Source organism: Arvicanthis niloticus, chromosome 16 (assembly GCF_011762505.2).
Source record: "Arvicanthis niloticus isolate mArvNil1 chromosome 16, mArvNil1.pat.X, whole genome shotgun sequence".
Classification (NCBI taxonomy): domain Eukaryota; kingdom Metazoa; phylum Chordata; class Mammalia; order Rodentia; family Muridae; genus Arvicanthis; species Arvicanthis niloticus.
The window spans coordinates 15,799,932-15,827,313 of NC_047673.1; the positions used below are offsets into that span (position 1 = coordinate 15,799,932).

Sequence of the window (27,382 nt, forward strand, 5' to 3'; positions counted from 1 at the left end):
ATAAGTCCATGGCTCTTGTGTTTGGCTCTGTTTTCAATTTCCTTCCTGCTTGTGTGATAAATGCTCTGATGAGAGGAACCTAAGTATGTCGTGGGGAGGGCTTACCCTGGCTACTATTTGAGGGTACAGTCCACCATGGTGAGGAGGAAAGCCAAGGCAGAGGGAGCTGAAGCATTGGGTCATAGTGCATCCAGCTCCAGGAAGCAGAGGGGAAAGCCAGCTTGCACGCCAGGTGGTCAGTTTCTGTCCTTTCTTTTATACAACTCAGGATCTCCGCCCAGAGAACAGACCCACTGACAATTAAGATAAGTCTTCTCAGATCAATTAATATAATCAAGATAATCCCTCCCAGATGTTCCCAGAGCTTAACCTTAATCTAGGTAATCTCTTCCAGGTGTACCTAGAGAGTCATCTCTGCTGTAATTCTAGCTCCTATCACGTTGACAAGTAACGGGAGCCATCATAAGCTCAGATCTATCTAAAAGAGTGTTTGTATGTTTTTAGCCTTTGAAATAAGTAGAGGATGAGAGAGGACCAGAGAAGGTGATAGATAGGGGAGCACACATTCCTTTCTTCAGGATATTATGTAGTCCAGCCTAGCCTTTAACTAGCCATGTAGCCAAGGGTAAACTTGACCTTCTTGAATGAATATACATCTCTTTAATTTCTTAAATTATATTTAGCATGCGCACATGTGTGTGTGTGTGTGTGCATTTGCACCCCTCGTGCACATATGTACACATACATTACACGGCGCCATTTGTAGAGGTCAGTGGACAATTTGTGGAACTTTGTTCTTTACCTTTATCATGTGGGTCCCAGAAATCAAACTCAGATTATCAGGCTTGGAGGCCAGTGTTTTTAGTCACTGAACCATCTGGTTGGGCTATGACCTTGAACTTCTGATCTTCCTGTTTCTGCCTCTTGAATTCTGGGATTTAAAGGTGTGAGTTAAATACCCAGTTTCAGGTGGGGTTGGGGTTCAAATCCAGGATACACACACACACACACACACACAGAGGAAGATAAAAAGCTTCTTCCAGAAGCCATAGTTTTTAAATCATGAAAGTACTATTTATGGTTTTACGATGTAACCAAACATGCCAGGCTAGGCCAGTGTTGCTTTTAAAGGCATAGAGCAATTCCATTTTATCAGCGTACCTTTGTACAAATCTCACCTGGGCAGATGACCAAGATGGAAAACATTTTACTATACCCTTTGTCCTATGTTTTGATGTCTAATATTTAGTGTCTCTTGCTAGTCCTGCCCATTTTGGGAAGGTCACTATGGAATGACTGGCATTTCTGAGATGATGTCATGCAAAACACCAAACCTTCCACATCCTTTCATTCCTTGGAGAGCTTGAGGGAGAAGGAAGGCACTTGAAGCATGATTGAACGTCGGGGGAAATGATGAGAATCAAAGGGGGTCCTCACCCTAGTGTCTGGTTGATGTCCCTCTTCAGCTGAGAAGCACAATCCTATGTGAAGAGTGAAGGAATGATATTCTGCTGATATATGGATATTTTATGTTAAAATAGCAGTGAGTCAGGATCAAGATCTAAGTGTATACGATCTTGATAAATGACCTCATTCCTTTCCCCAGCCATCATTTGGAAATCCCAAACAAGACTATTAACTTGGTTTATGGCAAAGACATCCTACTATCTTGCACTCCTGTGACCCAGACTTCCACCTTATCAAATGCAATCTTCCGAGTGCCCCACCCTCACATTAGGACTTGGTCTCTTGTAGCGTCTTCCTATTTAGCTTCAGCTGTCAACTTGACATAGCACACATCTGAGGGGGTTTTCCCTGAGGGATTGCCTCCATCAGATTGACCTGTGTGCACATATATGGGACATTTTCTTGATTGCCAATTGATGGGGATGAGGACCCCCACCCACTGTGCAGAGTACCACTCCTGAACAAGCTGGTGCTGGGTTGTTTAAAAACTAGGGATGAGGATGAGCCAGAAGAAGTGAGCCAAGGAGCAGTTCACCTTCATGGTCTTAACCTTCTGTTCCTGTTGAGCTGTTCCGACTTCCCTTGATGATGGGTTGAAATCCAAGTGCTGAAATAAGCTCTTCCCTCTACAGGTTGCTTTTGGTCACGGTGTTTATGTCGACAGTGTAGAGTGAGCCAGGGCAAAAATTGGAATCGGAAGTGGCGTGTTGTTGTGGCTGGCCTGACTGTGTTGTTCTGAGGGAGGACTGTTGAAGCATTTGGAACTTTGGGCTGGAAAAGCCTTTGAGAGCTCTGAGCTTAATGGGTTGTTACCTGAGTATAGATGATAAGAACGTTGAGAGAAATGCAAATAACGGACGGACGCTGAGCTTATGATACTTCAGAGAGAAGCAAAGACCATTATGTCTGTTTTTGTGGTATTTTAAACTAAGAGTCCGTGGCTTGGTTTAAAGAATCGGCTGCGATTAACGAGACACCAAAGTCATTGAACTGGGATCTTCTGGGAAGTATTTCCACAGGGTCGGCACACAGAGGCTGTGGGTCCAAGGCAGCCAGAGCTACTCTCAAGCGGTCAGCCAAACTTTGTAACGTAAAAGAGTCTCCCATGTTGAGCTGTACTGGCAGCGTGGAATCTTCAAGACTGAAGGTGCCGTAGTGATTCTTGTCACTGTGGAAGGCCAGCAGAGGCCATTGGTGACGGTGCAGCCTTGGGCAGTGGGAACCCCAGGACTGAAGGAATCTTTTCGAGAAGTCGAAGCTTGACACCAAGAGGCAGGGGTGGAGTCTCATCAGTCTACTGGTGAAAGCGGACTCAGCTTCAGTGGCGAGTCCAGGGTATTGGAGGTAATAGAAGCATAGGGCACCTGCCAGGGAGAGCGGCGGCTGTGAATGAAGCCAGCCTGTGCCTACAAGAAAAGCTATGCAGGTTGTAAAGCCAGAGAAGCAGAGTCACCTAAGTGCTGTGGAGCTCAGAAGATCTTGAATGAGTGCCAGAGTCTGGACACTGAGCTTTCTTCGTTGTTCAATTTGTCAATTTGGGTTTCTCTTTGATAGTGTTGTAATTGGGTCCTGGTTCTTCCCTCTAGGAACAAGACAATATGTAACTTGTTTTTTTTTCCCTTGTGGTTTTTTTTTTTTGGAACCCACAGAAAAGAAACTTTGAAATTTTACAGTATTAATATTTTAAAGCCCGTGGAATGTTTAAAGCTTATCTGGGGGGACAAAAATGGAAAGGTTATGACTTAAAGGGACATGTTGGTATCAAGCTGACAGTATGTGGATTGTCCTAGTTGGCTTTAGCTCTCAGACCGGGATTATTTAAAGGAATGCCAGTTGGGGAATTGGCTAGTTAAGATTGGTCTTTAGACCTGTCTTTGGGCATTTTCTTAGTCACTAATTGATGGAGGAGGCCCCGCCCTCTGTGTGCTGTGTCATCCTTGGGAAGGTAGTCCTGTGTGGATTAGCAGCAGGCTAATCATGTCAGAGAGAGTGATCCAGTAAGCCACATACCGCCAGGCTCAGCTTCACCCCTGCTTTCTTAATCTCCTGACATGATGCCCATTAATTGTGGGCTACCCCAGTAACATGAAACAAACCTTTCTTTCCCAAGTTGCTTTTGGCAATGATATTTATCACAGGAATGAAAAGCAAGATAGGACAGGTTCTTTAGCAGCCCTTTGAAGATAAAAAGTTGCAAGACCCACCAAAATCCTATGTGGGACTATTGTAAACACAAAGAAGCAAGCCTCTCTGAGAGAAGCCCACATCCATTCCTTCAGCTGCACCTCCCCCTCTTCCTAAACAGGGCCCTCTTTTTACCTTTGTTCTTAAATCTATGGAAATGCATCTTTTAATAAGCCACAACTCTGCTTTATGCTGGCTATTTCAGAAATCCTTTTGTGAGTTCAAGCCAAGAATCTTGTTTTAACCGAGTCAAGGTCCTTCGATAAGGGGACTTCTCATGCTTTTGTATGGGATAGTATGAAGCTGTATCTCTGTTCTTCGAGGCTCAGAACTACACACCTACATGTTGAACTGGATTCCAGTGGTCATCTCTTCACTGGGTATCTGTGCTGTCTGTGAGTTTGAGTTATAAACACATACAAGATGCTGTTACCAGACACTAAGGCCTGGGCTGACTGTTTGAAGATTTTTGGGCTGACTGTTTGTAGATTTTTGGTTCTCTTATCGAAAGAATTGAAAATAAAGCCATTGAGACTTGCAGAAGAAGCAAGATAATTTTATGGGGCGATGCCCACCGGTGTAGATTAAAGATGGATGCATTGGGAAGGTTGACCACAGACCTCAGGAGGGAAAATTCTCAAGAGCTTAAAGCTGCAGCCTGAGGTCTGTTCCTCTAGGGTCAAAGGAAAGAGGGTTTGATGACTAAGAGATGTCGTTAAAGTGCTTCTTCGCTTTGATTGATGGGCAGGCTGCACAGCCTCTCCTCTATTGTGTCGGTCTCTTTCCATAATGCACATGGTTTTAATCATATACATACACATAAAGATGGTAAATAGGAGATTCTCCCTAACACAGTTAGTTCAGGCTGGATTTGGCCTTCTATTCTTCATACTCAGGTTTGTTGGGAATACACTTGAATAGAAACTCTCTATACTTGATTGTTACCAGGATCGGGGAAACTCATACTGTCATTACATGGCCTGATGCAGATGAAAGGGTCAGGGGATTCTAGGTGCACTGTTCAGAGAAGACCGTGTGTAGAAAGAATGTGCCAAGCACATCCTTACAAGAAGGGAGGCATACTATATCATCTCTTTGTCTGTCTCAATAGCATCTCCATCCTCCCACAGCTCAGAATATGTTTAGGGAACTAGCATGCATGTGTGAGGCAGACATCACCTCACCAGGTAGAAGACAGCATGCAGGTTGCTGCAGAGGCTGGGGGTGGGGGTGGGGACAGCAGGAGTGCAACTGATCAGAGGCCAGAACATGTGGGGACAGGACAGGACTGGATATATCTTTTCCAGAGAGGTGAAATCCCAGTGTGAGAAGCCTGAAGGGTTGGCTCTTGAACCTGGAACTTTTTTTTTTTTCCTTTTCCTTTGAATTAATTAAACAAACTGTTTCCAGAAGGAAATCCAGAGCCTCGCAGCACACAGCATGCAGGTACACGCTCTGCCCGTCAGCCCCTCAGAGCCTTGCACACAGCGGGCAAGTATTGCTAAGCTCTTCGGATGAGCTGCTCTCTGCCTTGGAACTAGATTTTCTAAGACCTTTCAGAGGATCTCCTTAATCATTTTTTCTTAAAAGAGTCTAAATCACATCTTTCTACATGGTGGACAGACGTGGAGTTGAACAAGAATAAAACCCTTCTTATGCTTCTCTGAGTGAGAAGCAGAACTTTTCACCAGATGAAGGTGGAAAGTCCACTTCTTCCTCTTCCTCCTCCTCCTCTTCCTCCTCCTCCTCTTCCTCCTCCTTCTCTTCTTCCTCCTCCTTCTCTTCTTCCTCCTCCTCCTCTTCCTCCTCCTTCTCTTCCTCCTCCTCCTTCTCTTCCTCCTCCTCCTCCTTCTTCCTCATTTCGCCGCTAATTTGTGAGACTGTGCAATTAATAGAAGGAAGCAGGTTAGAATAATGAAACAAACAAACAGCAGGCTCCTGGCAGGTGCTCAGATCCAGCGTGCCTGCTCATTTGGGCCTCCCCTGATGAAAGATCCCAGACTTTTGTGGACTTTGAAAACAGCTCCTTCCAGATTTCAGATAGAGTGCAAAGGGAACTTGCAACCTCAGGTTGGGGCAGTTAGCAGACCTTTAGTGAAAAGGATTAGGCACACGAACAAGACAAAGCATATAATATACCCCCTTGAGCAATTTGAAATGACCTTCAGATGACCTCCAAGGTGTAAAAGCATCGTTCTGTTTCTTCAGCCCTGAACCTTGCTCTGCTTTCTGGAGCCTTCTGATACTAACAGAAACCCCCGTTATGATTCCCAAAAGCCTCAGGAATATTTATCAACTAGGGGGAGAAATAAAGAAATAAGGCTGGATAATTGTTGCAATGGGCTTTGTTTTGTGGAAGTTAAAATGCTGGAGTAAGAACATCAGTTCATTCTCTCTCTCTCTCTCTCTCTCTCTCTCTCTCTCTCTCTCTCTCTCTCTCTCTCTCTCCTCCCACCTCCCACTCCCTCTCTCTTTCTCGCCCACCCCCACCTTTTTTGGCTGTCCTCCCCTCCCTCCCTTCTCTGGACTCCCAGTTCTGGCCCCGACACCTGGCGGGAGGAGAACCTTACAGGTTGTCAATGAAACATGGAATTATTTCCTTTGATGGCTTAGATAATAGTAGAAGCCAAAGCAATGAGTGAGGTCGGCCGAGACCAATGCAGTCCTGCCCGGGACTGGAGAGCCAATCACAAGAGCAGGAGGCGGGGCGTCGGCGCCAGCAGATAATTGCTAAGTGCATCGCTAGCACAGTTGGTCCGAGCTGCTGAAAGGTCTGGTCGCAGAGACAGGAACGCAGCATCCTTAGCGTGCTCCATCCCGGCAGCGTCCTTCTGCGCTCCGCCGGGCAGCGAGCCTCCGGACAACAGCCCCTCTGCTTCTCGGAGAAGGTACTGTGTCCCGGGAGAGGGGGCTGCTTCCGCTCTGTTTTCGCTCAGGCTTACAGTTAGCACAGGTGGAGGATTGCAGAGAGAAGAGAAAAGTTTAAGGGAGGATAGATGACCAAGGCGGAGACCCACTGTCTTTTGTTGGGAGGAAAACAAGCCTACAATTTGGGAAAACTTCTGCACCGTCAAGAGCTAGGCTTGTTTACTACTCTTAATTAGCTGCGCCCAGGTTCACAAAAATGGGTCTGCTTTGGGGCTAGAGGACCTGCAGGGTTAGGGTGTAGACTCAGGTTTGCTGGGTGATGAGGCTGGACCCCGGATTGGCAGCTTCCTGGGCCAGAATGATGCTGTGACCATATCCATGAGCTGGCTCCAGAAGCAAGCTTGGTTTGATTGGATTTTCTGCCATCGGGTCTGCCCTATCCGCTATACCTTGACCTGCCTTGCTCAAACTATTGTGACCTTCAGTTCCAGTTCTTCTTCAAACTTTTCTCATCTTCTCCTGGGCTACTTTTGCCTACTTCGTCTCCGTTGGTCTTCTTTGGTGAAAAGAGAAATCTCGTAGGGTGTAGGAGCCTGTCCTGTTTGACCCTGTGAGCATGTATCTGCGCATCGCCCAACTTAGTGAAAAAGAAACCCTTGCCGTTGACAAAGAAAGTACTTCATTGATTAGCTCCTGAACACCCTGGAACACTTTCTTGGTTTGTTGTGTCCAGAAAAACAGTGGGGGTGGAGCTGAATTTTATCTCGGGGTGCTTTACACTCCTATCAGAGAAGGGCCCAGCTCTGTGGTCCCAGCAGCTCTGAAAGAGAGGCTGGTGGGAGGGGAGGCCACTGGAAGCTAGTCTGTCTAGATGCTCAGGTGCATCTGTTCAGGTAGATGGTGCTGCAGTCCCTGTCCACACTGCTTCTGATAACTGGTCCTCAAGTAGAAAAGCTCATCGTGGCCCTTCTGTAACATTCCACATTGTTGGGACTACACGGGATTCGCTTGCACTGAGACACACTTTTGATCCTGGAGATTGAGATCGATCCTTTCTGTCAACTTTTGCTACAGGGCAGTGCAAGGTAAGTGGCCCTTGAGGAAGCTGCTGTCCCCAGTGGAGGTGAAGGTTGATAGACATGGCCTTGGACTCCGTCCTGTCCTTTAACACACAGGTAGTTCCTGGTTTTCCGCCTGTCACCATAGGGCATGTAGTGGTGTGTCATATCTGTGACATCCTCTGAAATTTCCAGTCTCCAGGCATATTACAAGTCCTTGGGATTTGGGGCATGAGGGGTTCAGGTGAATTTCCTCTGTTCAGTTTCTCTCCCAGACTTGGAACCATTGCAAGAGTTCTGATAAGATTGTTCTGGGAGAGGTTCTTAGCAGTACCGCACACACCCCTGGGACACTTCTCACGCCCCTGCTTCTGAGGTGTGACAGCCTTTGATTCTTCAGCTCTGTGAATCATTCCTGCTTACAAGTCTTATTTTCTTCACTACCACACACAACAGGTTCCCCTCTGCTTCCTTAGACAACTGTTTTTGGGTGGGAACCTGTTATTATGGCAGTTCTACTCCCAGTGGTTGAGGAATAGCTGTCTGTCTGGCGTTCTGTGATTACAGTTGGTTAGGATGCACACACGTTGGCTAGTAGTAGCAAAATAAAGCCCAAGAGCTCTGCATAGCATGAATCCTGCTATCCAAGGTCCCTGAGTGGAGCTGGACTTTTCTAGGTTGTTGGGGGGGGGGGGCGGGGAGCAGATTTAAAGGACTATTTTCTCTGTGATGTAAGGCACGTGACTCCACAGAGGCCATGGGGTCAGCACCTAGAACTGAGAAAATGACCTGATTGCAGATACCTCTTTTTTTTTTTTTTTTTTTTTTTTTTAAAATGAACACAGCAATAAATTAGGTAAGCTTTTGAGTTTGAGGGGTGTCTTGGGCCAGAAACCAGGAGCAGAACTTAGGGTGCCCCCTTCAATTTATGCCAATCTGTGATCTGTTGATGCCTATCATGATAGAGAACATTAAAGCAAGGCATTTTAAAACAGCTCCTTGTGGTGACTCATGCACTGAGGAAAGGGCTGGTGGGGGAGGGAGCCGAGGGAGCTTTGAAAAGTACAAGTGGGACACGCTGGAGCACTGCTTTCTCTCCCTCTCCCTCCCCCTCATTCTTCTTCCTTGTATTTCCTCATTTGGAACAGAGATCATTAAAATAACAACTTAAGCTTTAAAAAAAAAAAAGAGTATAGGAGCTGGAGAGTAATTGACAAAACTCAAACCACTCTCATTGTAGCTTCGCCTTGGTCCGTGTGGGCTCAAACGCCAGGACCCTGAACCTCTGCTCCGATCCATTTTGGAGAAGGTAATCACTGGAACGTGGTTGATTAACTCATTGCGAAGCTGAGCGCTTGCTTGTGTGTGAAGGGACCGACGGATGCCCAGGAAATTACATTTGTTAGTTGTCATTTGGTCGAATTGAACATGATGGCTTTAGCTGGGGACCTGGATGGCACCATGCGTCTAGCAGTTTTCTCTCTCCTCAGTTGGCCAGCCAGGACTTCTGTCACTGAGCCATTGTGATGTGGAGGGGCTGTATCCATGCTCAGTGTGATTCCCCTGGCAAATTAGAGACCTTTTCTACTCTGGATCTCAGTGCTCCCCCCACTCCCGCCATGTCCCCACCCCATGCCTCCACCCCAGCATCCCTTTCCATGACAAACATGTCAATAAGTAATCTCTTTGCCAACTTGCTTTGATCTCACCCTTTTGTGCAGATTTTTTTTTTTCTGTTAAAGAAAATTGTGCCCAGAAATAGGATTGAAAACATATTAAAATTTTTATCAGAGAGCTGTCTTTTTTGTTTTCTGTCTTAAAATTTAATTTTGTGGTTTTGGGGAAATCAAATAGGCACGTATATTGGGTTAGGTGTTTTGGTAAACGCTGTCCTGATGTCTTCTTTCTCTTTGCGGATGTATGCATTTCGCAGCTATCCTCAGGGACAGGGTGTCTGTAGGTTTGAAGCAGCTTGGAACATCTCTGAAAGTTGTCAATATTAAGTCACAGTGTCCCTCTGTTTATTCAAAATGGGGATATGGCTGTTTTGAAATGTAGGCTCAGAGATGTATTCTCTGGGCTCAAGTGTCCTTCAGTTTTCATTTGGGAAAATTATGAGTAACTAGTTCATCTGACTCACTCTTCTGCACATGCATCCCCATCCTTCATCCCTGCAGGGAACCTGAAGCAGGTACCTTACAAAATTTGACGGGCAGGTGTATTTTTCTCTCCTTCCTCTATTCTGGTTCTTTCCCGCACTTCAGGACACTCTAGGAGAGATTTACTCAGACACCCTGTTCACTTCATTTCAGAAAGAGTTAACAGGAGATCTCAGGAAGGCTGGGAGACTGCACCTTTCACCAAGCCATAGGAGACTGCACCTTTCACCAAGTTCAGTTCTATCTTGGGCCTCAGTGGGGTTCATGGGTAGTGTGCTGCCAATTTGTGTGAGGCAAACAGAGCAGATGCCTCTGGGCAAAGGTGATTCCTACCAGGTATAGGGCACCCCTGCCCCAGTGTCCTAAGGACCATTCCTCTCTACCTCTTCCACAGCCTCCATACGGTCCAGCTCAGAACCGACCTTGGAGACGCTGGCAGACAGCTTAGTTTCCCTGTTTCTATGTCCTCCTGTAGCCCCAATCTATCAGTGGTTTGAAAAGATCAGCTTTAGTTCTTTACACTAAGTTAATAGCGTAACCTGCAGAAACATCTCTCTCCCATATTCGTAGAATGCACCACACCACCACAGAACTATGCTTGCATCGGGTAGTTGAGTACGTCTTCACAAAACCCAAAGGCGTTTGTAGTAGTAGTTCAGGCATCTGCTAGCAGCATGAGGAAGATAGAGCTGGAAGGATGCAAACTGAGAAACTGTGGCCCTTTGCTAGTCAGCCGAGACACTGCTAGGGTTACTTAGAGAGCAGTGGTAGCATTGGGGGTTTTAGCTGGGTATAGTGACACATGCCTATAATCGCAGAACTTGGAAGGTGGAGACAGGAAGAGCTATACTTTGAGGCAAGCTTAGGCATAGAAAGAGACCCTACCAGCAAATACCACCAAAATGAATGAATGAATGAATAAATGAATGAGTTAACTAATATTGGGTCTGGCATGTGAGCCCTGGGATTTGATCTTAGAAATCACACTCATTTGCTCTTTTTGGATTTTACTTTCCTTCCGTGTTAAAAAAAAAAAAAAAGATTGAACTGCATTCGTTCTTCCAGGTCTTTCTCTGCAGTGACCTTCCCTTTTGATCTTGCCAGGGTGTCTACCTCCTGCGGTGGAGGCCACAGCTCTGCAGCTTCCAATGCCGACATGCCATGGTGACTGGTCATAGTTTCAGAGCTAGAATCTGTGAAGACAGGTCAGGAGGCATAGTGGATGGTATGCCGGAAGACAAACAGGCTGAGGGGTGATGTCATAGCTGATTCTGCTTTAGGAGGGGATGTTATATGGAGGATGGCGACCAGCTGTTCTCCATCTCCAGTAAGGATTGAACGGGAGAAAATAGACAGAAATTGCAGCAGATGGACTTAGATTAGGTATGAGGAAGAATTTTCCATCAGCAAGATTTTTTTTTTTTTTTAAGGGAAGGTTGTGAGCCTCTGAGATAATCTTTAAGAAATGGATACGCTGGAGGTGTTGGCTGGAGTTGGAACTGGAGGACTGAGTTGGTAAAAGGCAGGAATCCTTGATCCTGTCCTGGGAAAGGAGCTACAGTCATTTTCCCCCAACCTACACTCTTGGCAATGGGGCTGAAAGTTGTGGAGACTGGGGCTAGCAAGGAATGCAGGGGACCTGGTACTCTCCTTGGGTAGATGGCCTCCGTCTGCCCTGAGCTAGCTGCCACCTTAATGGGACTATTCTGGCTATTGCCTGGAGATCTCTTGTTACCCGTAATCTTTTCCTGCAGACCTGGCAAATGATCCCAGAGTGGCGAAAACGTTTGGTGGCATCATCTAGGGAATCAGTGCCAGAATAGAGCCCCAAATTAAGCATCCTCTCCACCACCCTGCCATCTTCAGAATCAGGATTAGTTTCTCTGTAGCTCATTTCCTTTTAATTCCCCAACTAAATAGGCCATTTGATTCATTGGACTCCTGATATCTCTTTACCTGACTGGCAAAGATCGACACCTGCAGCTGAGCGTGTTCATTGATAGTTCATTGATACCCGTTGCTGGCAGCGTGTTCATTGATAGTTCATTGATACCCGTTGCTGGCACTGTGCTTTCTCTACAGCACTGGCTGCACACATTTTGCATTTATTCCACAGCCACACTAAGTGTCTTTTCCACGACACCCATTGCTCACACTGTCCCTGACTACATCCTCTGTAGTTTATATAGTATACTGGGCTGTCTCTGACAGGGAGATGCCTTTGCCATCTCTCAGGGCCTCTACGTGTTACCGCCAGGCCACATGGCAGCATTTCTGTCAGAACGCTGACAAAAAAAAAAAAAAAAATGCTGGATTTGAATCTTGGAATGGTTAGAGATTATAGATATCCATTCAGCTTCTTCATTAAAACAACGGAATAAAAAGGCCCACGACATAGGTCATTCCATAAATAAAATACTGCATCCGTTACCTTTAACAATCAGAACACACAGCTACATGTGAAGGGCATTAGAAGAAGGTAGAGATCTGGCCCATGGGAGATTTCCTAAGGTCCAAAGTCTGGCTCTCTACAGGGTCCAGAAAGAGCCTCACAGTTGTGACAACGCGGCAGGGGCTGGGAAGGTCTTTGCTTCATGATGTTTGAGTCAGCTAGAACTGAGCACCACAACATAAGCCCTCAGACTCAGGCAGCAGTGTACAATGTCTGCCCACGAAGTGGCTTAGATGAGAGATTTAAAGGAACCAAAGGAGGAGGGTGCCTTGTAGGCATCAAACTGGGATGGTCAGGCCCCAGGGTATGCCGTGCAAGAACAGAGAGCTCTGGGAGAGAGAGGAGCAAGTCTGAAGAATCAGTATTTATTTGCAGAGGGGAGAGAGAAAGGGGAGAGAGGAGTAATCACCACTTGGGAGAGAACTTTGAGGAATCCATTAGATGTGCAAGTCCCTCCCCTGCCCCGCCCCCTGCCCCGCCTCCAGAGTGATTCTTCATGCCTTTGTCCTTCAGGATGACCTTTACCTGCATTTACACTTTGCTCCTCAGTTTTGATGCTGGGGACTATACTTGAGATGGGTGTGTTAGGTAGAAAAGAGCTGGATCTTAGATGTGAGGCTCAGCACATCCTTACTGGGGGGCGGGGGAGGGGTGGGATCCATAGAAAGTCTCTGGAAGAAAAGGATGATTCAGAGAAGGGAAAAATATAACTTACTATCAGGTCTATGAGAGAGGGGTGGGTGGAGATGAGCCATGTTTGCCCAGTTCAAAAGCATGCCTGGAGTACTTGGGGGGGGACGACACATGGAATCTGAATATATAAAGTGTGGTTTTGGGGGGAAGAACAGGAGGAAGGGTTCTAGGTCCTTGCCAGGTAGAAAGAGTCCAGTTTCAGGCAAGAAACGACATGGGCAGGGTCTCTGGTAGTCAAGTGGAGAAAATGAAGTTTGGGGCGGGGGCGTTAAGAAGGGAAGATGCAGCCTGAGACCAGTGAAGTGTAATGGGAGCCCGCCCGAAAGAAAATGCCAACAACCAGGGAGGCTAGCAAGATGGCTCACCGAAGAAGCTTTCAGCACAGGTCTGGGAAAACTTTCAGGGCTGAGGTGACTTCTGCAGGTGTCTTCATTGCCCTCACAACTGAGTTCCAGGGAGCATACAAATTGTCAGGGAAGGGCATTTTGCCTGCATGGAACTGAGCTCCTTGGGAAAACAGCCTGCTATGCAAGTCCCGTGGACAGCTTGGGGATTGCAGGGGAACTTGTACAGCTGGAGAAACAGAGTTTGATCCCTAGGGCCCACATCTGACTTCCACTTGCTTGCTATGACTTGTACGTCCCACAGCATAGCTGCTACCACTGTTAATGGGAAATCTCCCGACTTCATGATTCACGCCAGATTAGGGGAACAGGAAAAGGACCTCTGAATCCCAATGAGGACAAGCTGACATGTGATAAGAAAGACCAGCCATTGCTTCTGAAACAGGATAAGAGGAAACAGGTTAAGGGTCTGGAGAGATGGCTCAGCGGTAAAAGGTGCCGGCTGTGCTCTTCCAGAGGTCCTGTGTTTGAATTCCAGTATCCACATGGCAGCTCACAGCTGTCTGCAACTCCGGTTCCAGGGGAACCCAGTGCCCTCTTCTGGCGACTATGGTTACTGCACAGACGTACACGCAGACCTAACACCCATATACATAAAATAAATACAACACAAACAAAAATTTTGAAATGGGAATGATTTCGCGGGGGGGGGGGGGAAGGAGAGAGAGAGAGAGAGAGAGAGAGAGAGAGAGAGAGAGAGAGAGAGAGAGAGAGAGAGAGAGAGAGAGAGAGAGAGAGAATGTAAGATCATTAAAGTACAGGAGGTGGTGAAATATTTTTTTTTCTGCTGAATATTAGAGAAAAAAATCTTCCCTCAGTAGAAAGTGGGCAACAACTTTTGGGCAGATACTTCAAAATATGTAAAAAAAGAAATAAGAGGCTAGATTATGCAGAAGCCTTGTAGTAAGTATTCATAATTAAAACCAAGATATTGTTAGCCACCTAATATATTATCCAAAATGAAAAGTGTCCTCTCCAACGTTGGTGGGAGTGTCGTAGAGAACAATAGACATTTACATGCTTCACTGGTGGGAAGATAATTTGAAAATATGAGACAGGACTCAAAAATGCCCTTTTAACCAGTAAGCAGGCCTTCTCCAAGGAATTAACCCCAAAGAAATAAACAGAGATGAACACAGAGTAGTTCTAATCAGGGATAGCTCTTTCAGCATTATTCATGATAACAAAACATTGTGCGGGGGATTAATTAAATCTAATATGGGTCATCTATAAAATGGAAATCAAAGAAGCTATTAAAGCTACATTGAATAATATATAAGGATGCAGAAAGTGCTAATAATACATCTATTAAGTAAAGATTGGAAAGTAAATAGAGTATAATTGCAGTTAAAGTGGAGTGGAATATCATAACTTGCAAGTGGATACATTTATTTATTTATTTATTTATTTATTTATTTTACTGTTTGAGTTTTCTAATTTTTTTTTTACAGGAAAAACCTGTTATTTTTCAAGTCAGAAACAATATTTTCCAAGTCAGAAACGATGCTATTTCTTTTTTTATATTGAAAATAATCTTTTTTCATACAATCTATTCTGATCAGACTCTCCACCATTATCCCCGTCCTACACTCACCCCACCCACCCGAATTCTCTCTCCCTCCTCATTAGTTAGAAAACCACCAGGTATCTGAGAAAACAAACAAACAAACACAAAATGGAATGGGACAAAACAGACAAACAGAAAGCCAAAGAAAAAGCATAAGAAACATGTACAGAGGCACAGACACATATACACACATACACAGAAAGTCCATCAAAGCACAAAATCAGAAGCTATAATATATAAGCAAAAGACAGGCATGGTTAAAAAACAAATGCCCAGCCAAAACGTTATGAGATGAGGAACTACTAAAAATACCATGGGGTTCATTTTTGTGTTGACCATCTATTGCTGGGCATGGGGTCTGCCCTTAAGACTGGTTTGTTTCTCCACTGAGACTGCATTGGAGATACATGAATTTAGCTTTCACACTCCATTATTAATTAGAGATAGCTTCTGGGCTAGGGATGGGGGCTTGTGACTACGTCCCCTCTCAGTGCTGGGACCCCATCCAGTGTAGACCTATGCAGTTCCTGTGCATGCTGCTCTGTGAGTTCATATGCACATCCGCCCTGCTGCCATCTCCTCCCGGTTCTTACACTCCTTCTGCCTCCTCTTCGGCAGAGAAACAATGTTTTTCTGAAGCAGTCATTGCAACCATAGACCTTCTAGCAGCGTCTATACATGAAACAGCATTATAGGCTCAATGCTTACTGTGTAAGACTGGCATGTGTCATCAGTACACATGGGAAGACGATCAATAAACATCATCCTGAGATCCAGCAGGCACTTGTCCGTAAGAGCTCACCCTCTGTTCCTCTCCACAGGTCACGGTCACTGTGGGCAGCCGGGCCTTGTGACTTCCTGCACACCTCATGACCGCAGCCCAGGTCCTGTCGGTCATTGCGATCAGACCTGTCTTAGCATTTTGAGTAGTATGCTGCCATGCACCGCAAGTGGAGAAGTTAAGGCACAGAGAGGTTTTCGAATCAATCAAGGTTAAGGAACAAGGCATTGTCAGGCACAATCCCAAGGTGCTTTGGTGGGAGACACCATGGCCTTTGCAGAAAACGGGTTTGCTGAGTTCTGTATGCTCTTGAAAGGGCTGACAGATTTCCATGGGACAGTGTGGAGACACACCCTTCCCTTCTTTTTAGTCAAGACCGAATCAATGTCCTGACAGCTATTGCCCTTTGAGCGGGGGCCTCGGGTGACGAGCCAGGGGTGACCCCACTGGCTGTGTCCTGCCTGAGAGTCCCTCCCATTTGTACTTTGTCCCACTGTGGTTTCCTCTGTTGCATAAACTCTGGGCAGCCAAGTCAGCTTGCTTGGGGTGGAAGACACAGCTGGCTGGCTCCATGATGTGAGTCGGGCCACATGAGGACTCTGGGGTACCTTCTCACAGCAGGGCTGGTGGTGGCTCTCATGGGCATAACCTTGGGGCTTTTGCAGGCTTAATTGGGTGGGGGGGGGAGTGGGCAGCCTTGCAGCAAGCAGGGCTGGTGAGGAGCTGTGTGTACAGAATTTGCTGCTCTATTTATTTTAATAAGGACCCAAATGTATGTGGTATTTTGTATTTGGAAGCTTCAGATGTGGGCAAGGTGTTCTCCCCATTTTGCAGGGGAAAGAGATCAATCGGGAATGGGTATGAAATTGTGAGATCAGCCGGATTCCGCTAGCGAATCATACCTGGCTTATGAGCAGTAAGAATTTCCCATGGACCTGTATGTCCTTGGTAAAGGAGGGGTGTGAGTCAGGGTCCTGTGTAGCCCTCATGGCTGCTCGGGAAGCCAATAGCAGAAATCATGACTTTGGGTGCCAGGGAACCTTTTACTGAATTCTGCAGTGTGAAGCTGAGTATAGGTGCTGTTATCAGTGAGGGAAATAGTGGTCTCAGAAGTCCCACGAAGACAAAACATCATGGGTGCTGAGCTTGGAAGGATGTGACTAATCTGGACAGTGGGAGGGCCATTTTCCAAGGAATGGATGTCTGCAGTAAGAGTTAGCAAGGAACATCTCTGACTGCCAAGGGGTGGTGGGCTGCATCGAGGTGAAGACACGTTGCAGGCACCCTTTTCTAACAGGATTTGCTCTCTTAGAAAGTCTTTGTGGTTTGTCAGCCGGGGCAATGTGGTACTGAGGGAAACAAAGGGAAGGAGATACTTACCTCAGGAGCCTGTGACACTGTGGCAATGAGTGACGATGGGGGGTGGGGAGGGAAGAGGCAGAAGTGGACTGGGATCAGAATGGCTTCCATTTTCCTCTCCCAAGCTTGTTCCTGTCGAGAAGCTGCCCTGTGGGGTTCCAGGTAGACAGAAGGGAGGACTGCCACTCTATAAACTCCCTTTTCTGCTGGGAATTTAGGATTTTCAAATTTATTAGCCAATAAGAAAAAAATAAAACTTTAAAACTGGGGCCAAGTTGGGGGGTGAGCAAGTGAACCCCAGAGGCATGTGTAGATACAAGTGGGAATCTCTGCTGGAGAAAAGTCCTAAGGGTGACCCCTTTTAAAGTTGTAGGTTGCAAACTTTTAGGTGTGATCAGGTACCTATGGGAAAGAAAGACAAAAACCTAGGATGGCCATTTGGCTTTACATTGGTAGAAATTTGGTGAGAGCATCTTATTTCACAGGGGAGGAAACAGGCTTGGGCTGTAGCTGGAGTTTACTGATGGAACACTGCTAGTGTAAAGGCCCACTCTGTGTTCCCTTGACAGATGTCCAGGTAGCTCGTTCTCCTGCCCTTTGGCCAGGATTCCAACTGACTAACATTTGGATGTGGGGCAGCTGGTTTTGCATTTCTGTCCACCCCAAAGAAGCCCCCTCTCCCCCATGGCCATGCTGATCTCCAGGAGGCTCTGCAGAAGGATTCTGGCTGGGCAGTCATTTTGTCACCGGTTTGATTCAGTACATCCCTGGGGCAGGTCACCAATGAAGAAGGCTGGCTTGAACATGTGAGCCCTAGGATACAGCTCTGCTTTTTAATTTTTTTCCCCGTGGTGCAAACAGTTTATTTCTCTTCCATATCTTTCTACTTTTTAAAATGTGAGACAAAAGCTTTGCATATTTAGGCATCTACTATGTCACATCCCAGATCTTGAGATCGGGCAGAATTCTCTAAGAAGCAAGAATATAGCAGTGGATGAGACTGTCCTAGGTTTTGGCCTTTTTGAGATTAGGTTCTAGGTAGAAAGATGATGGCTAGACCACAGGTAGATACAGTTGAGGGCTGCTGTGTGCATGGAGAAATATAAAGCCAGCCAGGGGATTAGGGGGTGGCTCTGGGGAGGATGTGTCCCAAAGAACTTTTTCTGTAGTAGCATTCCTCGGAGGCCTGGAACAGGGGAGCTGGTCCATGTGGATATTGGGGACTGGCAGTCTGTCAGGAAAGACTTCAAAGTTTAAGATACTGGGATGTCAGCAGTAACTGCAGGACCAGAGGCCAGCCTCAGCCTTCTCAAATTCTGTATAGCTGTGAGGAGAGCTGTGTGCTTGATCTATGACATCAGAGCATCATTGACTGTCATCCAGAGAGTATGCCGTAGCAGGCTATGTGTAGGCAGAGGCCAGCCAGGAGAGCAGGATCCTGCCGAACGATGGTGGGGGCTTATTGGCAGCGATCAAGATCTATTTATACTTTGAAGAGGGAGCAGGCAGGATGTGTTGATGAATTGAACTTTGGTTTTGAGAGGGGACATTCAAGGATGCTGCATATAAGGGTTTCCAATGAAGTGGGAAGGTCTATCTATATAAGGAACAAATGGGAAAGGGGATGCCGGGGGAGAGGGTGAGTGGAAGGACAGAATGGAAAGAGTAAAGATTGTGCAGAGGAAAATGGTAGGAAGTGAGGATGGGGATGGAGGATGTAGGAAGTGGAGGCAGGACAGGAAGTGAGGATGGGGATGGAGGATGGTGGGAGTCAAGGCAGGACAGGAAGTGAGGATGGGATGGAGGATGGTGGGAGTGGGGGTGGGACAGAAAGTGAGGATAGGGACAGGAAGTGAGGATGGGATGGAGGATGGTGGGAGTAGAGGCAGGACAGGAAGTGAGGATGGGATGGAGGATGGTGGGAGTGGAGGCAGGACAGGAAGTGAGGATGGGATGGAGGATGGTGGGAGTGGAGGCAGGACAGGAAGTGAGGATGGGATGGAGGATGGTGGGAGTTGGGGCAGGACAGGAAGTGAGGATGGGATGGAGGATGGTGGGAGTGGAGGCAGGACAGGAAATAAGGATGGGATGGAGAATGGTGGGAGTGGGGGCAAGACAGGAAGTGAGGATGGGATGGAGGATGGTGGGAGTGGGGATGGGACAGGAAGTGAGGATGGGATGGAGGATGTAGGAAGTGGAGGCAGGACAGGAAGTGAGGATGGGGACAGGAAGTGAGGATGGGGATGGAGGATGGTGGAAGTGGGGGCAGGACAGGAAGTGAGGATGGGGACAGGAAGTGAGGATGGGGATGGAGGATGGTGGAAGTGGGGGTGGGACAGGAAGTGAGGGTGGGGACAGGAAGTGAGGATGGGATGGAGGATGTAGGAAGTGGAGGCAGGACAGGAAGTGAGGATGGGATGGAGGATGGTGGGAGTGGGGGTGGGACAGAAAGTGGAGATGGGGACAGGAAGTGAGGATGGGGACAGGAAGTGAGAATGGGGACAGGACATGAGGATGGGATGGAGGATGGTGGGAGTGGAGTCAGGACAGGAAGTGAGGATGGTGGAAGTGGAGTCAGGACAGGAAGTAAGGATGGTGGAAGTGAAGGCAGGACAGAAACTAGGATGAAGACTGGTTGAAGGACAGAAAGCAAGGATGAGGGGGTCCTTGTTGAGGTGGACAGTGATGACTGGGAGTGAGGATGGTTTGGGTTGCAGGATGAAAAATGAGGGTGGAGGGGACAGAGCATGAAATGAGGATGAGGCTGTGGGAGGGCAGAAAGTAAGGACTGGGGGAACCTTTATTCCAGAAGGGAGTGAGGATGGGAAGCGAGGGTGGAGGGGACAGGGCAGGAAATCAGGATCGGGCTGCAGGAGAATAGGAGGCATGGGCTGGTGGTGCTGACAGGGCAGACAGCAAGGAGTTTGTTTTAGGACGAGTGAGACATCCAATCAAAATGTCCACTGCAAAGGTGGGTGAGAGTCTGGAGTCCAAAGAAGAGGTTTAGACTAGAGAAGGGCTTTGGGGTCATGAGTGGCATTTAAGGTCACAGCACCCGATTAGCTTACTCAGGAGAGCGTGGGTACAGAGACGGTAAAGACGGAGTTTTGAGAATGGCAGTATTTATAGATCTGGAAGAGTAGCTGGCAAACTTCCTAAAGTGCCAGACAGTAAATACTTTAGGCTTTGCAGGCCGTATTGTCTTCCCTGCAAGTGTTTAACTTGACTCTTGTAGCACAAGGCAGCCTTGGCGGACAGCTATAAATGATTAAGATAGGCTGTGTTAGCACAGGACTCCATTGCAAATCCGTCTGACCCATAGGGCAGAATTGCCTGACCTTGGGTATAAGACATTGAACATTATCCTGGGAACAGGAAGGAGAGGAGGTAGCAGTGAGCTTGGGTGGGGGTGGGGGTGGGGATGGGGGGAGAGGGCTCTGCCTTAGGAACTCAAGGTAGTGGCTCTTTCTAAAGAAGCAGATATGCTCTTCCTCAGACCTTGCTGCTGCAAGGGGTGGGGCCGAAAGCTAAGCAGCGGCTCAGTGGAATCTGCGGCTTCGCTGATGAGGGTACTTTGGGTGGAGTGGGTTCAAGGAAAACAAACAACTCCTGGTAGAGTGGTGTCCTCAAGAGATGCAAAGAGATGCAATAGTAGCGGCAGGATTGTGTGGAGGTCAAAGTCTGCTTGTCTGCTTTTGGAAATGGGAGACCCAACAGGCCCTTGGTAAGCAGTTGTAACTGATATAGAGCCTGAGGCCAGATACTACAGTGGAGTCGGGCTAGGGAGGGCAGGTCTTTCACACTGATGGAAGGTGGGAGGAGCTCTCTGGTGGGCGTGGTGGGCGATGTGGTGGGTGGGGACTCTTTCGGTTGTTTTATTGGGTGTGGTAGGCTGTAGAGACAGAGGCTCTCAGCGCCGCAGAAGAGCGCTGCAGACAACTACTGAGGGTTGTTTTAGCTCTCTAAAGTGAAAGTTAAATGGCGTGCAAGTGTGCATTGCATTCATGCATGCGTGTGTGCATTTGTGCAAGTATGTATGTGTGTGTGTGTGTGTGTGTGTGTGTGTGCCCGCGTGTGTGTAATCGCTTGAACTTTTCACTACAGCAGATGTCTTGTAAATTCCGAAGAGTAATGGCAGAATTAATAAGACTGAGCCGAGCATGTTCAGGGACTCTCGTAGATTCCTGGCGGCCCAGAGCTGACTACTGAGGTAGCTTGTGCATACATGCATTTAAAGGAATAAAGTTACCCTCTAGAGGTACTGACAGCTTTCCTCAGAGATCATGGGTGGAGCCACTTTAGAGAGAGAGAGAGAGTGGGATGGGGATGGGTTTGAAAAGTGGAAGCATCTAAGATCGGTACCCAGCAGAACAGTTGGCCTGGGACTTTGGGATGGCTGGTGCTGAGATGGGGTGAGGGATAGCTCTGGGGACCTGTGACAGTGCCAGCAGTGGGTTGTTCCATGAGTACTGACCAAGGAGAGGGAAGGCCGTGTGTAGAGCCGGGCATGGACATGAGGCTGGCTCTGCCTGTGGTGTTTTGTGTGTGTGTGTGTGTGTGTGTGTGTGTGTGTGTGTGTGTGTGTGTGTAGGATATCTTAGATTACCAAGGATGGAACAGGTTGCATTTGAAGCTCACAATTGAGGTCATTGTGGCAGTGACAGAGGCAATGAGTTTGAAGTTTATAACTGACCGAGGAGGAAGGCTTGCCCGTTACCCCTCCAGATCTTAGTTTAGCTAGTTGAAGCTCAGAGTAACAAAGTTCAGAGACTTCATTTTCACCCTCAGTAACCACATACCTGACTCAGAGAGTCCATGTGGCTTTTTCGAAACCCAGTTAGAATTTTCCTTTAGGTTTATTTAATTTTTATGTGTATGGCTGTTTGGGCCACAGGCATGGATGCACACTATGTAGCATGCAATGCTCTGGGGAGTCAGATGTGCAACGTGTGCCTAACATCCAAGCTATCTCTCCAGCCCCCGAATCCAATTTAGCTGCTTTCAAGTGCCTAGATTGGGTCTTAGAGGTCTGAGGTTAAGATTGGCTGGAGCGTCAGATGGGAAGGACTTAGCTTTAAGTACTCAGGATCTATGGCAAGCTGCTAAGGGCGGTAGGTAGAGCAAAAGATAGGACGGGGCAGTGGGTTGCGGTCAGTTGTGTGTTTTGGAAGAAGGGTACCATAGAGGGTCTGAAGGACACTGCTAAAGAGCACAGCATCTTTCAAGTGAGAACCTGGGAGCCCTTCAGCTGCAGGGACCACAAATACCGAGAGAAGGTAAAGGTGACCACAAGCCCCACAATACTTAGTGCAGGAGGAAATAGATTTCTCATAACGGTCAAATGATTTCTTGGAAAATCCTGTCCATCTCCCTAACTTGAGCTGCAGAAAGCAAATGATTGGCCGTGAGATGCACAGTGACCCGCGAGGCTGGCACTGGGATGGTTTACATTGCTGCAAACCTTCTAGAGCACACAGGGACACAGGCATGACTTAGGAGTAACGGCATGCCTCCACCCCTGGCCTGGTTTTAGTGCTTAGTGCCTAGGGCTGTGTGTGGCTCTACCAGAGGTGTAGCTTTTGGGTCTCTCCTTCTTTGAGGTGTTTTTTGGCCTTTGGACTGAGGTAGCTGTGGTATGTTTTCTCAGGCCTCTGAGAGGAGGATATGATGAATGACAGTGGCTGGATGCTGATGCACTCAGCATCAAACTGTCACAAAGGCTGGTATGTGTGGCTCCCATCTGCATGTAAAGAGAACACATGGTCTGTCACTCTCCCTCCTTCTGGAAAGGATAGATGTACTTGTAGAATAGCACCTCACAAGAGCTGTGTTTTCAAAGTAGCTTGTCTCTCTGGGCCTCATAGAATGGATCCTCAGGATTTGACATTACTGATATTTTCCCATGGTGGCTGTCAAAACTTCAGGGTGCTTGTCATCGCAAGAAGGGTTAGCCAAGGCTGTTTCAAATTCTTCCCATGTTTAGAGAAGACACTGCTGTGTAATGGTTGTAGAGAGATGTATAGTGGTTTTGAGAGAGTCAGGAGATGCTCAAATCTCCTTACCAAATGGCATCAAAGCATCCAAAATACAGAGAGTTGTTTTTTTCTACACGGGAAACTAGATGAAGCATAGTCGAGAGGAACCCCTGAAAGCATCCAAGGAATGTTTGACTGCATGAGTGGTCAGCTCGGTGTCACCGTGGGGCAGATGAGGTTTGGGGGTGGGGTGGGTGCTGGCTCTGAAATGAATTGAAGCACATGGTCAATGTCACTCTATTGGTAGCCATTCATTTGTGGAGTAACGATGTGTGTTGGGACAGGGGTTCTCTCACAGTGGGTGCTGCGGGGTGGAGAGCAAGGGTAATTCCAGTCGCGTACTATTAATAACCAGCAATAACTCCAGTAATAACAATAATAAAGATGCTAATTAAGATGGAAACAGGATGAAACTTTGCAAGCTGTAAAATCATTGAAGGTTAAGAAAGATATTACTCAGTGTCTCAGAACTACAGCAGGGGCAGTCTTCTTAAAAGTCTGGGTTTTGAGGATTTACGTACCTTTTAACTTACTCCCGGGTTTCTGCCCTAAGAAAATCATCAGAAAAGTGGGAAAGTATACGTGTGGGATATCGCGCATTGAAGTCTTCTATGCTGTCCTGGAAAACTGTTCAAGCTCCCTGTCCTGGGTAGCCTTAACTGTGGATACGACATGGCTTAGAGTCATCTGAGAGGAGAAGCTTCAGTTGAGGGTGAGAGCGTGTGGGCAAGTCTGTGAAAGATTGTCTTCATTTGTTAACTGACACAGGAGGACCCAGCTCACAGGATGCGTGTCACCAACCAGGGGGCCCTGGACGATGGAAGAGTGAGCTTCCAGCAGGGCTCCACTATGTTTCCTCCTTTAGTTTCTGATCTTGAGTTCCTGCCTTGAATTCACTCTATGGTGCTCTGTGACTTGCAAGTATAAGCTGAATAAACCCCCTTTTCCCTAAGTTGGTTTTGGCCAGAGAGTTTTTATATGTAGTAATGGAATGAAACTAGAACACACCCTGGCAGAAGGCCACTAGCCAGTTGTAGATATTGTAGGGCATCTATACAATAGATAGCCACCTTGTAAAATTACTTGGGAGACATAAATGGCATGAGCTCGTGAAGCTGCAGGTGAACGGGCCTCGGAAGCTGGCAACAATGTTGCTCAGACAGCAGTGTGAGCAGACCTCTGTCTGGGACCTGAGATTACGGGAGACTTTCGTTTGCTTCTTTCTTGTAGTTTCCAGATATTTTGCGGCAGACTCTTATTGATTAATTGTAACACAGTGATAGAAGGAGAATGAGATCCAGTGGCCTCATGTTCTTGCCCTGTTTGTGGATCATCCCTGGCATTGATGCCTCGCAAACCTGGCTTTGGGTGGACATAGTTCTTACTCCTCCCTGACCTGCGTGGAAGAAATAACATTTTGGGAATACAAACAAACATTTGGCATGAGCACTGAGTACAGAGAACAGGACACAGCTGCTTCCCAGTTGCTCTCTGTCCAGAAATCCATTTACTTCCCGAAGCCACAGAAATGCTCGTCCCAACGGGTTAGCATGTCAGTCATTGCTAAAGCCACACTAGATTGGGATCCACCATCGCCTCTTCATTAGGTTGTCACTGGAAGCCAGGAAGAGGTTTTGTAAAACAAGAAAGCAGCGCTGCCTACACAGTACTAATACAACATGGGGGCTGGCAATGCAGGGTGATGTGGGAGAGCACTCAGGCAAAGACAATGGACTAGAGCTGGCGTCTCCCAGGAAACAAACCGTCCTCTCCAGCTAGAGTTACACCGCAGATGTGCTTCACCTAGCACACCTGTGCCTGCGTGGAGGTGGCATAGGAATGTCGTTTGTAAATTCTGTACTAGGTTAAGTGTACCAACGGGACAGGCTATACAACAGAGTCCTACACCAGCAGTGATTTTTCTGAGGACGTGCAGCCTCAGGCATGCGCTCTGTGCGAGACATCTCTCCTTGAATAAAACTGAGGCTATGAGGTAGAGTTTGTTCCCATATATAAATTGAACGACTTAGTCCTGTTATGCATGCATATATTTTGTATATATGTATATATGAAGCATATGTAAAATCAGGACTTTAAAAATATATTGGTTTTGCTGAAAGTAGAGCAAGCACACTTAACTTTAGTTCTGCAAAATATCGTAGGAATACCGATATTTTTTCTCCTCCGTCCCAAGAGTTCTAACTTTAAATATTTTCCTTAAATTCATTCTTTACAACATGATGTGGGATGCCATTTGAGGCCTTAACTTTGATTCTGTTCAAGGAAACCGATCTTTCCCAGTTGATAGCATCTGTCTCCAGACTGAATGGAGGCTCTTCCTGCAGAAGAATGAAGCCAGGCCATCAATCCGCCTTTCACTCATTCACTTCAGAGCTTAAAAAGACAATGGGTGCTGTGTGACTTGGTCTTTGCCATAGGCACAGGACGAGGTCCCCAAGAGCTCCTGGCTGGGACTGTGTTTAGTGAGAGTAAACTGCAGCTTTTACAGAGATGCAGCTTTCTTCAGGGATGTGCCGTGACTCCGGATCTTCCTCTGCGTTGGAATGTGCCCAGATGTTTGGCTTGTTTTAAATCTCTGACATGACCATGGCCAAGTCTATAAATAGCAGCAACATCAGCTGTAATGCTGGCACGAGGCTGGTTTTTATCTCCCCATCCACTAGGAGAAAACACTCCCCCTTACAATATATGTGCGTGCACACACACACACACACACACACACACACACACACACACACGCACATGCACATACACACAAACACACACAAACACACACATGCACACACATGCGCAATTTTATAATTAAATATCTAAGCTATAAGCAAAAATCTTGGATGTACTCAACCCCATCTGTGTTTTTGTTTCTTACTGTTTTAGAAATTAGGAACAAAAGCAGCTAAAGAGCTCTTAATGGTAACAGGGAAAAAGAAATCCTAAGAATCTCCTATGTCCAGTCACAGTGCTACATTTAATTAGTTCCTAGTCTCAGAGCTCACATCTAGCAGGAGGGCAGAGTGATCAGCCACTACCTGTGCCAGGCTTCCTGAGGGTACTGTGCAAAGTCACCTTGTGGAAGGTTCTGAAGCTCTGTGGTTGTGTACACATGATCTCTAATGGTGGCAGCAACAGGACATCGCAAACCAGCTGTTTTAACAGCAGGAATTTGCCTTCTTGTGGTTCTGAAGGCTGGAAACCCAATATATGGTATTGGCAGGATACGTTCCTCCTGAAGGCTGCAAGGGGAGGACCTGGTAGCCCTCTCTTGGTGTGTCTTTAAAGTTAAGAAAATATAAATATATTAATATAATATATATTACATAATATAAAATATATTCATTATATATACATATATATTTATGTGTATTGTATGTATATATGTATATACATACATATAAACATACATGCACAATAAGTCGTTTACGTGTATGTGTACGTATGTGTATAGGGGTGTGTGTCTGTGTATGCACACCACAACTACATGTATGCCAGCAGAAGCCAGTAGGGGGCATCAGATCTTCTGAAGCTGGAGTTCTAGTCAGTTGCAGGCTGCTCAACATTGATGCTGGAAACAGAACTCTGGAAGGGCAGCAAGGTCAGGCTCTTAATCCCAGAGCTGTCTTTCTCCCTACTTGTTCCCCTCCACATCTTCTCTAGGTGTTTCTGCATGTCCCATTCTTAAGGAACCCAGTCATACTGGATTGTAGGTCACCCTAAGATCTTCCTCATCTTAACGTGACACCTCTGTCCCGACTTAGCTTTGCAGAAGGACATGGTACAGAGCTGCAGCATGCTGATTCCCAGACAGACCCACTCCATGTTTGACATGACCTGTGAGGTAATAGTCACACCTCTGGGTTGAACTTTCCCCAAACGATCCCCGATCACCTGAGGTATTATACGTCTTTTCTCTCTTTGGTAAGGAATAGGTTTCTGTGAGTCACACTGCTTAGAAGTTTGAATTCTGCCAACCTGTTGCTCCTAACCATCGTCAGCTGCCTCTTCTTCCAGTGATGAGACGGGAACTCTGAGCACAAGTTCCTGGAAAGAACCACACCTCATACTGAGCCTTCTACAAGGCTGACACAGCTTCAGTGAGGTGGCGAGGAGGAAATGTTGTGGGTTCAAGCCTAAGTATGATGTATGATAGATATCTCCAGTTTCTTTAATAGCTATTCCTTGTCCCTATCTGTGCCAACATCCTTGTGACTGACAGGCAAACCGCTTTGTAATGTATTAATGACACAGATCCCTAGCTTCTGCCGGCCATTGGGTAAGAGTTATCATCAGCATCTAAAACCAATGGTGGGTACTACCTTGCTTTTGGTTAACCTGGT

General features: G+C 46.8%; 1 protein-coding gene and 1 long non-coding RNA gene across 3 annotated transcripts in view; both read left to right on the top strand.

Annotated features, from left to right (window-relative positions):
- Window positions 1-6,348: 6,348 nt before the first annotated feature.
- Window positions 6,349-27,382, top strand: part of Zmat4 (zinc finger matrin-type 4) — a 373,453-nt gene continuing 352,419 nt past the window's right edge. Inside the window, exon 1 of one of the 2 annotated variants that reach the window (XM_076913915.1) lies at window positions 6,349-7,604. The gene's annotated coding sequence lies outside the window, so the exon portion shown is untranslated. The remainder of the gene's footprint in view (window positions 7,605-27,382) is intronic. The other variant, XM_034520977.3, reaches the window with a different exon arrangement.
- Window positions 16,146-18,130, top strand: LOC143434597 (uncharacterized). Its single transcript, XR_013104211.1, has 2 exons — window positions 16,146-16,209; window positions 17,562-18,130. It is a non-coding gene; the product is annotated as an uncharacterized LOC143434597 (long non-coding RNA).